Below are 10341 nucleotides of genomic sequence, written 5' to 3'. Positions count from 1 at the left end.
AGATGACATGATTGAATATTTAGAAAACCCCATTGTCTCAGCCCAAAATCTCCTTAAGCTGATAAGCAACTTCAGCAAAGTCTCAGGATACAAAATCAATGTGCAAAAATCACAAACATTCTTACACACCAATAACAGACAAATAGAGAGGCAAATCATGAGTGAACTCCCATTCACAATTGCTTCAAAGAGAATAAAATACCTAGGACTCCAACTTGCAAGGGATGTGAAGGACCTCTTCAAGGAGAACTACAAACCACTGCTCAACTAAATAAAAGAGGACACAAACAAATGGAAGAACATACCATGCTCATGGATAGGAAGAATCAATATCGTGAAAATGGCCATACTGCCCAAGGTAATTTACAGATTCAATGTCATCCCCATCAAGCTACCAATGACTTTCTTAACAGAATTGGAAAAAACTGCTTTAAAGTTCATATGGAACCAAAAAAGAGCCCACATTGCCAAGACAATCCTAAGCAAAAAGAACAAAGCTAGAAGCATCATGCTACCTGACTTCAAACTATACTACAAGGCTACAGTAACCAAAACAGCATGGTACTGGTACCAAAACAGAGATATAGATCAATGGAACAGAACAGAGCCCTCAGAAATAATACCACACGTCTACAACCACATGATCTTTGACCAACCTGACAAAAACAAGAAATAGGGAAGGAATTCCCTATTTAATAAATGGTGCTAGGAAAACTGGCCAGCCATATGTAGAAAGCTAAAACTGGATCCCTTCCTTACAACTTGTACAAAAATTAACTCAAGGTGGATTAAAGACTTAAATGTAAGACCTAAAACCATAAAAACCCTAGAAGAAAACCTAGGCAATACCATTCAGGACATAGGCGTGGGCAAGGACTTCATGACTAAAACACCAAAAGCAATGGCAACAAAAGCCAAAATAGACAAATGGGATCTGATTAAACTAAAGAGCTTTTGCACAGCAAAAGAAACTATCATCAGAGTGAACAGGCAACCTACAGAATGGGAGAAAAAAATTTTTTTTGCTATTTATACTTTATTAAAATGTATATCATTTTTTATTATTATTATACTTTAAGTTCTAGGGTACATGTGCACAACGTGCAGGTTTGTTACATATGTATACATGTGCCATGTTGGTGTGCTGCACCCATTAACTCATCATTTACATTAGGTATTTCTCCTAATGCTATCCCTCCCCCATCCCCCCACCCCATGACAGGCCCCAGTGTGTGATGTTCCCCAACCTGGGTCCAACTGTTCTCATTGTGTCTTTCTTTGGTTATCAAATTTCAAAATGGAACCAGTGAAAAAGTATCATGATGGAGACACTTTCTGGACTGTATATATTCCAAAGAATAAAGCAAACTAGGGCAAGTATTAAAAAAGTGTGATTCTAGACATGTTACACATAAATATTATGCCTTCTTTTAGGTTACATAAAAACAGAAATTCCTTTGAACTTAATAAAAGTTCAACATTTAGGTCAGATCCAAGAAATACAAGAAATGTGGGAAGATAAAAATTTTAATTAAAAAATCTTTAATTGGAGTTTTTGTGTTTTTGCCAAATATTAATTTGGGCTATTAAAAATTGACAAATTTTATATGATACATGATTATTGAGCTCATACCTCCATATTTTAAAGCTTCTGTTTTCTCCAGAAACTTTGAGAAATTCAGTAAGTGGAATGAATTAATTTTCTATATTTTAATGGTTTCTTTGCCCATTTCCTGTTGTAATATATACTATTATTCGATTCCTACTCCTCTAATTTGTAGAATATATATTTTTCATTTAGTCTTTCTCACATTCCTACCACATCATCAAAATTAAGCAACTTGATTTTTTCCAATAAAAAAATATTTATAGCATATCTGTATGCAACTTGTCTTTTCTATGTAATTCCACAGTCTTCTTATTCAACTCATTTCTATACAAGAAGTCTTCTATTGCACAGAACCTAGATTGCTTGATGTTCTCACACAGGTCACTGAATTTCTATTTATTTTATTTTTCCAGTATTTTATACTCTCTGTTGTTGGTGGATAGTTTCTATTGCTATATCTTCAGGTTCATTGATCTTTTCTTCCTAAGGGTCTAATCTCATATCTATCTCATCTAGTAAAATTTTTTTCAGTTACTGTATTTCTCATCTCTAGTAATTCCTTTGTGATTCTTTTATTTTCCATTTCTCCCTAGCAGAAAGCAGGAGCTGTTATTGCATGCACTTCATTTGATTACCCCTTTTTTGACAGACCGTAGTCCTGTCCTGCTTATTATCCAATATATGAAAAAAACTGCTTTATATATTCTAATAGTTTACCGCTCCAAGGGAAGTCCAGTACTCCATCAAGGCTGGAAGCACAGTCTGGAGATTTTATTTTGTACTAGTGTTCCTATGACCTGGGCAGACATTACTAGTTATTAGTTCAAAACATGAAAGCACAGCAACAGAACAAATGACATCTGTATTTAGTTATCTTAATATGAGATGAGGCTAACTTCATCATAGCCTGCAATTGTGCGAATATGTGATTTCAAACTGTATTTTAGCATCATGTATGTTCTTGTGTATGTGTATACATGTGTGGCTATCTATATAATTAATTTGGTAGTCATATCTCAATAGAAGAAATGGCTCAGCATTTCATTACAGATACTTTAGGAAAAAAGCATAATCTAAATTACAACATGAGAAATTAATGTGGATATAAGGAGAAAAAATACAAATAAATAAAAATGAAACATGATGAATGAATCTGAGATTGGAAAATATGATTTTTTAAAGCTTGTATAGTGCTTGAACTGGAATGTGATAGAAAGGGAGAAATATAGATCAATATAAGTTTGGAACTATACTTATAAAATTTCTAAATTAAATATGGGTAGAGTTGGCAGTTTACTATGAGAATAATATGCCATGTCTAAATAGAGTTCATTTCAGAATATGAAAATATTTTCATGTTAGCTCTCTGTTCAACCAGCAGTGGCAACTTTAGTTTTGAATTAACAGGCAAACTCATAAGACACAGCACACATAACATTACATTAAATTTATTTATGTTATTCACATAACGTTAAATTTATTTAATTTTAAGAAAGAATGCAAGACAGGTTGCTAACGTAGCATGTGCAGCAACAGCAAAGTGGAGGTCCTATGACTCTCTAGTGCACCTTCCTATGTCCTAAAATTATTTCACACTTGAGACACACATATTTGCCTAAGTCTAGAGAATCTATAACTACTATGGTCACATTTCACGTTGCTAGTAACATAGCCCCTCAAAAGCAATGACTAGCTCACATTCTCCAGTGCTACTCTATTTCGTCAATACTGGCAACTAGTAAACATTATTGGTGATGAAGTACACTTCTTAGTCTGGCATATAGTTCTTGATCAGATTCTCATCTATATTGGATCTAGTCTCTGTTATAAATTCTTGAGTTAACATTGCAAAATAATTTGAACTCCAGCTGAAGCATTAGGCATACGTGAGAAATAGGATAGGACAAAGAACTCACTGTTAACCCCTTTCTTACAGCAAGTATGGGTTTTTTTTCTTTCTATAAGGATTACCATGAAAATAGGTGAAACTGCAAAAGAATTTATCCGTGTACATACATTTACATCTATGAAAATTCACAAGAGGCACTTGGTAAAAATGCAACATCCGGTCTTGATTTAAAAAAAAAAATCTTTAGTGAAATAAGATGGGAAGTTTCATAACTAAATAGCTAAATATAAATCTCCAGATAATTGGCAATATGATATAATACTTAATGGTAAAACACTAAAAGCATTCCAAATAAAGTAAGAAACACGACAGAAAAATGTATCTTTATATTGACACAATTTAACTTTGTTCTAGAATTATTAGTAAATATAATTGTATGATAAAATGAATTAGGCAAAATAATTTAAAACAAGGAAAAATAATTAAAACTCACACCATGCCTGCCTCTGAAAGGAACATTAAGGTGGCCGATTACAAAATATATGTAAAAAATCAATACTTAGCTTAATCTTCTTTAATTAAATATTCTTCACGTGCTTTTGTGCCAAATATTTTGCTGCTTAAATAATGAAACAGTGAAATTATCAGAGTCCCTTTGTTCACACAGCTTAGCGTACAGCAGTGTTCCTTAGCCGCAGCTGTGCATCCGAATTAAACTGAGGAGCATTTTGCTAAATGTTCATACTTGAGCCACATTCCAGACCTATTGAGTCCTAATAGCCAAGGGCAGGGCACAGGCCCCGTTATTATCTTTAATTGACATATAAAACTCATAGATATTTATGGTGTACAACATGTTTTGTTGTTATTGTTTTGAGACAGGGTCTTGCTCTGTCATCCAGGCTAGAGTGCAGTGGTAGGACCATGGCTCACTGCATCCTCTACTTCCTGGGCCCAAGCAATTCTCCCACATTAGCCACTCAAGTAGCTGGGACTACAGGTGTGTGCCACCACGGCTGGCTAATTTTTCTGGATTTTAGTAGAGATGAGGTCTCACTATGTTGCCAAGGCTGTTCTCCAATTCCTGAGCACAAGTGATCCTCCCATCTAGCTATCCCAAAGTACTGGAATTACAGGCATGAACCACCACACCTGGCCCTACATTGTTGGTTTGATATAGGTATACATTGCTGAATGGCTAAGCACAGCTAATTAATATATGTACAACCTTACATAATTGTAATTTTTATGGTGAGAACACTTAAAATCTCCCTTAGCAAATTTTAAGTATACAATACACTATTATTTACTATACTTACCATGTTATACAATAAATCTTTTAAACTAATTCCTCCTATCTAACTGAAATGTTGTGTTCTTTGACCAACATCTCCCCAATCCCTCCACCCCACAGCCTCTGATGTTGTGTTCTTTGACAACAGCCTCCCCAGTCCCTCCACCACACCATTTTATTCTGTTCCTATGAGCTCACCTTTTTTAGATTCCACATATAAGTGAGATCATGCAGTATTTGCCTTTTTTTTTCCTTTGCTTTAGGCCCTTTTATTTTGGAAGCAAATAAAACCTTTACAAATAATTATTTTATGTGTAACTAATCAGTCATTAACCACTGCTCCTGAGGAATACAGAGAATTACAATTAAGTGAGTTGCATATTATGAGAAATGAAATAAAGTAGAAGAGACAGGCCTTGCCCAAACTTTAGGAGTCAAGAAAGAATTATTGGTGAAAAGGTTTAGTAAGCCAAAAACGTAATGGTCATAATCTGTCAGACAAGTAAGTAGATATGAGAAGTTTGTTTTATGCAGGAAAAAGAAAAAAAAAATTATTGTACAAAAACCCTGATGCAACAGAATATCTAAAAATAATTTATATATGTGTATATATATAAGATTTATTATACATAAATATCTAAAACAATTTATATATAAGATTTATTATATATAAATCTCTATATATATTTATATATGTATATATGTATATATACTTATCTTAAACCTTTGGAACATAAAATAATGTATGGGAGAATAATAATGGAGGAAAATAATATTAACTATATATTAAATTTGAAGAAAAACTCACCAAGGAATTTATAGAATTTGCATTTTAAAAACCAACAAGAAATCGCAGAAAAATCTATTCTGAGATATGCAAAAGAAATCTTAAAAATGTGTAAGCAGTCCGGAATGAGAAAACTCATTCATATGATTCGAATCTTCTCAAAGTTAGTGTACAGAGAGAAAAATAATATATTACACGGTTTGTATTTATTTCATAGTTTTTCACTAGAGTATACTCAAAATATCTTAAGGTCCTTTAATTTACACTCAGTTTCCAACTCATCGGGATACACTCAAAGTTTGTATTTGATATTTTTTAATCTTACTTTATTTATTTTTATTTTATTTTATTTTATTTCATTTTGGAGAGGGTATGTTTTAGTTCATAAGAAGCAGACACTTTATAAGCAATCTTCATATATGAAAAAATATATAAGAGAACAACTTTAAAAGAAAAATATGAAAATGTAGAAAATAGGTTTTCTTTCAGAATATGAAACACCAAATTTGAGTCAAGATAAAGAATAAACGTAAATTGACCCTTTGCCATTTTAGAAATAAATTATACATGATATACCTTTAAAGAGCTATCCAGGGACTTTAACAATGGCTGAGTAGATTGTTGATACAAATTTCTAGGCTTGATAAATTTTAAAATGCAGAAAATGTTTTACTTTGTTAAAAAGATTTCATTGGAGATCTACCAGTGCAAGGAATTTGTGGGTTAAACATTCAGAAGAAGAGAAAAAAAGAGAAGTAAGCTGGACATTTGGAGCCAATGTTTCCTTGATAATAAATAGACACAGCTCAATGTAGTAGGACATTTTAACAGTATTTTTTTCATTATTGATAGGACACAAAAGAAAAGAACATGCACAGAGAAATGGCACAATACACATTATTTTCAAACTCACATTAAACATTTATCAAAGCCGGTTTTTTGTTATGCCATAACATAAATCTCAATTCAAAAGGATTAAAATTATACAAAGTACGGGCCTGGCGTGGTGGCTCACGCCTGTAATCCCAGCACTTTGGGAGGCCGAGGCAGGTAGATCACAAGGTCAGGAGATCAAGACCATCCTGGCTAACACGGTGAAACCCCATTTCTACTAAAAATACAAAAAATTAGCCGAGTGTGGTGGCAGGCACCTGTAGTCCCAGCTACTCAGGAGGCTGAGGCAGGAGAATGGCATGAACCCGAGAGGCAGAGCTTGTAGTGAGCCGAGATCGCACCACTGCACTCCAGCCTGGGCGAAAGAGCGAGACTCCATCTCAAAAATAAATAAATAAATAAATAATAAAAAAAATAAAATTATACAAAGTATGCTCTTTGATCATGTTAATGAGAAAATAATCTCATACTTTGAAAAAAGCAATACAATTCTAGATAACTCAAAATCAAGAAGTCATAATGGAAGTTACAAAATATTTTGAACTTAATAGTAATAAAATAATACAAATCATATTTTACAAGATCTAGCTATTGCTTTCAGGAAAATTTGTAGACTTAAACACATATATTAAAAAATAATAAAGCTGAAAATTAATGATCTTAAGCATAATTCTTAAGACGACAGAAAAATGTTAATAAAAGAATAAAGAAAACCAAAACTGAAGAGGGAAATAAATAATAAAGATAAGAGAAGAAATGAAGGATATAGAAAACAAACAACAAACGTGATCTACACAGCCACAAGATAAACTAATAAAATTGATACTTCTGGCAAAAAAAGGTCAGAGAATAAAAGGGAGCAGTCACAAGTAGACTGCACCAGGAATCAGTAAAGGGACATCACTAAATACCATAAAAACAGAATATGGAAATCAGTAAATATTGTGAGAAACTTTATAATTAATATCCCACTTGTTCCAGCAATACTTCAGCAACATATATAATTTGGCCAAATTTGAGAAGTGAACTCACATATCATCAATTGAGTTAGGCAAATATTTATTATCTTTTATTATATATCAGTACTGTGGCTAGGCCTATGGGATACAAAGGTGAAAATACCAACGCCTTGAACTTACAAACTAGTGAGGTAAATACCTCTGAATAGTTTCAGAACAGTTGTAAGTGACGTCATAACATCAAGCCCAGAGTGATAAGGGAGCATGTATAAAAGTAGTAAACCCAAGCCTGAAGTTGCCAGTGAATGTTTCCTTCAAGAAGTAAAAATAAAGTGAGTCTTGAAAACAGCAAAATGGCAATGAAAATGTCCTAGACAGGGCCAAGAGTGTGTCAAGAGGTGCGATGGAGTATTTAGGTATAAACTTGACTGCATTAAGGATTATCTAGAGAATTGGTAAAGCATCAATTCTGGGTGTTTGTGTGAGGGTATTCCCGGAGGAAATTGGCATGTGAATTGGTAGACTAAGTGGGAAAGATCCATACTCAATATGGCAGACACCATCAAATTGATTGGGGGCTGGATAGAAAAAAAAGCAAAGAAAAGGTAATTTTGTCTCTCTCTTCCTAATAAATCCTCTCTTTCTTTCTCTCTCTCTCTCTCCTATTGGGTCTGTCCCTCTTACTCTGACTAATAAATATGCATGTAGGCATGACACAACATTTTGGGGAGAAATACTCCCAAGTTTGGTATTGGTATTTTACACACCAAGGCCTGCCACTGAGAAAGAGAAGCGCTTAAAGAAGTGCTCCACTTCATATTCCACTCTAAGGTATGTTGACTGTATTTCAACAGCAGTGGGCTGCTGTGATAAATTTCATGAAAGAGAGTAACATGAACATTTAAGGTTTTGCTAAGAGTCTTGCTTCTCAGAGTGTGATCTGCAGAACAACATCATTAGCATCATGTGTGAGCCTGTAAATGAACTCAGACTCTATTCCAGATCTACTGAATCAGAATCTGTCATTTCACAAAGTTCTCAGGTGATTTCTATGTAAATATGGTTTTGAGAAATGCTGAATCAGACCATTATAAAGAGCATATTTTCTTCCTTGGTGAAGGCAATATTCAAGTGAGGAGACCAATCAGAAAGGAAATCAAAGTATGCTAGATACAAGTTGAAGGGAATTTAATAAGTCATGGAAAATAAATAGGAGAAGAAAATTGAAAACAAAAGAATAACTTAAAGGTAAAATTAGATGTATAGGTATCAGGTTAAACTTGGAGATTAAGGGAGGAGAAGAAGTCTTATTGACCAGGTTAATAGCTTGGGTGAAAAGATAGATAATGAATATACCAAAATAAGTAGGTGTAGAAAATACCCCATTATTCAGAGAATAAAGCTGAGTAGTAGTAGGTTAAAATAAAATAATTAATAATAATTTGTAAAGGCTTTGAAAGCAGTAAATCTCTGATTTTATGGTGTTTTGCAGTTTACAAAACTGTTATTCATTTGTGAAATTGTAATCTACTGATTCATAGTATTAACTTGAATTTACCTTTCAAGGGAAGGTTAAATTATATAAAATCATAGCTATTTCCTTTGAAATTTCAGACTAGATTACTGCCAAATCATGAGTTTAGAGTTAGAATAACAAAATTTGTATTCACAGTTTCTTGAATTATGTTCCCTTTTGCTCTCTGTACTTACGGCTACTGCCTGAGAAATATGGGACAAATTTCAAGATTTTTTTCATTAGTATTAAAATATTTATAGAAGAATTTGCCTGAGTTTCTATCTTCTAAGATACTACTCTTGGGAACTATTCTGCAAGCTATGCTCATATAAGCTATCCTTCAGCGAGTTTCCATTTCAGCATTGCCTAATGCACCCATATTATTCCTGCTAATAATGTATTTTTTGTTTGTTTTTTAACTGAGGCAATATGAAAGATCCAAAAGAAAATGTACAAATATTATTGCTATTATTTGGGGATAGAAAGTACAAGATAGCCACGTTATAGGTTTACCAAGCATGTCTGAATTATAAATCTTGTCGTTAAAATGGAAAATGATAGTAAGATAGATAGCTAAACAACCTCTATTTGGCTCCACAAGACAAATTATTAAATTGATTGTCTTGACTCTGGATACATTGAATGTTTCATACACAAAGTAAAAGGAAGGACCATATAGCTACTGAGACCTAAATAGGCAAGTTACTCTCTGTAAACATCAACTCTTAATTAATCGTTCATCAATGGTGAATAACAGAATAGAGATGCCTCGCTAAATCTAGGAGGATGTATACACAATTTTTCTGTATTCCAGAAACTTCACCCTTCTCCATTTCTCTTCTTACTCTAATAAATTTCTGTTGTTGTTTTGATCTGACATTAAATTGTGTCGATATTGTTTTATATATAATATTAAATATTGTATTATTATCATCACATATTTTACGTAACTTCATTTTCACTGGTCCATGTTACAAAGAACAGCTTTTTCAATTTAGAGACTAAAATAAAATAGTTGATGGGTTCATTTATATTGAAATTCACCTTTATATAATATACACTGATTAGGCACTTAAGCTATATAAAGCATTTTTCTAGGTATGTTCTTATTGATGTATAAAAACAAAATATAAAGATGAACATGATACACATTTCACTTTAAATAATATAAAATCTAATATGGTGAAATGAGTAATAATAACATGAAACCAATAATATAATGAAGGAGAATAATCTGAAAACCAAAGACAGCTTGAATTCCATAGTGGAATGCATTTGGAAGCATTCTTACTAATAGTTTGATATTTATACTCAATAGTATTTCGGTTCTTATTGGCCTCTATGTTTCTTCTGTAATAATATGTTTATAAGTCTCTACAAGTGAGTTAAGTAAAGCAATAGATTTGAGATAGTTTATACAGGTAATCTAAAAC

The sequence above is a fragment of the Pongo pygmaeus genome, chromosome 2 (assembly GCF_028885625.2).
Source record: "Pongo pygmaeus isolate AG05252 chromosome 2, NHGRI_mPonPyg2-v2.0_pri, whole genome shotgun sequence".
NCBI classification, from domain to species: domain Eukaryota; kingdom Metazoa; phylum Chordata; class Mammalia; order Primates; family Hominidae; genus Pongo; species Pongo pygmaeus.
Note: the sequence above shows the minus strand (reverse complement) of the source record.